A 1,787-nucleotide genomic window follows, 5' to 3' on the forward strand; every position below is an offset into this window, starting at 1 on the left:
CGGCAGCGTGTGGGGCTCACCCCCCGCCCCCTCCCCTCCGCCCCGGCCAGCCGGGCTCTCGCTTTTTAATAATTTGGAGTGTACTGGATGCAAAAATGTTTAAAAAATGAAAAAAAAAAACAGCTTTTTGCCCTTCTGTGAAGAGGTTTGGGGAAGGAGGAGGAAGCGTTTCACCTCTTGCTCATCCTCCAGACAGGCCCTTTTGGGGAAAACCCCGATGCGAGTTATTTGTTGGGTTTTTTTGTTGAAAGCTGATGTCCCCAGGCTGTGTTGGCTTTGGTGGCCCGGGCTGGGCTGGGCTCGGTGGTGCGGGCGCAGGATGGGACCCGCAGGTGCCCCCGGAGCCTGGCTGGGCAGTGGGTACCGGCTCACCCCCGGCTCGCTGCCTCCTGCCCGCGGAGGGTAGAAATACCCATAAAAACCCCCAAAAGGGACCGTGACCCTTCCCGCGGAGCGGCTCCTGCTGGGCGCTGGGCGCGGGCGCCAGGCGCTGCTGCCGGGCAGGGGGATGCCGAGGCCGGGGTGCCCCCGAGGAGTGGGGTCAGCGACGTGAAAGCCAAGTATGGCTTTTTTTTTTCTTTTTTTCTTTCTTTTTTTAATGATTATTTCTACTGTGATAAATTTCATGATCTTTAGAGCTTGTTCTTTAACAAGTTTGGGACTCTGAACAAGCGCAGGGTGCACCGAGAGTCGCTTTGGGAGGCTCCCGCGGCTGCGCGCTGCTTTTCTTTCCTGCTTCGGTTCCCGAATCCGGACGGCGCTTTGCTCAGGGTTTTCTTCCTTCTTTGTATTTCCATTGGGAAAGGCGGAGAGGGTAACCCAACTTTTGGCCATTTGTTTTGTTTTCTTCGATACTTGAAGAGGTTTTTTTTTGCATCGGAGTAACAAAGCTGGCCGGCGCTTCGCCTGCTCCGCTGCGCCTTGCCCTGAGGAAAAAAAAATAAAAACAAAACAAACCCAATACAAAACTCCTGTCAGTAGCATTTGTCTGCCTAGGATACAGTGAACAGAATGCAGATTTAAAATTTTATGCAAAAAAATTGAAGGTGGAAAATATGTACTTCAACAGCAACAATCTTTGTCCACATACAGTGCAGATGAGCACTGATGAATGGATATTGAGCCAACGTGAGTTGTCATACTTCCATGTAAGTCAAAGGTGATAAGCAGAAGAGTCACTTACTCATATCAATGAGAGTCCGTCCTACTGTCCAGCAACATATACACAACACAAAGTGAGGACCCCCCCCCCTCAATCCCCCATCGCCTCCCCAAAAGTTTGAGGCCAACCGGGAGCGGATCCGGGCGCCGGAGATGAGAAGTCGTCCCTTCTGTGTGTGTCTGTGTGCAGAGATATATGTATATTTTAAAGATATTGCAAAGGATTCCTCCTCCTTTTTTGGCACCGGCGGGGGTTTGGTGAGCGGGCCGGCTGGAGGTGGTCATTCCGGACCAAACCCGTGCCCAGAGAGACGGCCGCGGCCGGCGGGGCCACGCGGGGGGGCAGCAGCAGAAGTACTTGAATGGTTTAGGACAGAGAGTCTGAAGAGAGTCAAGTTGCACAGTGAAAATATATATTTTTATACCTAGCACAACTTCCTGTATATTTTTGGGGTTTTTTCTTTCTTTTTTTTTTTCCTTTCTTTTATTTTTATTTTTGTTTTTTAATTTGGGTTTGTTTGTTTTATTAATTATTATTATTAGGAAGGCAAACTTCTAAAATGTGAAGGGCGTTGGGTTTTTCCTTATCTGGTAGATGAGGGCAAGCATTTTGCACTAATGTTTCC

This window comes from Charadrius vociferus, unplaced genomic scaffold, assembly GCF_000708025.1.
Source record: "Charadrius vociferus isolate BGI_N301 unplaced genomic scaffold, ASM70802v2 scaffold549, whole genome shotgun sequence".
Classification (NCBI taxonomy): Eukaryota; Metazoa; Chordata; class Aves; order Charadriiformes; family Charadriidae; genus Charadrius; species Charadrius vociferus.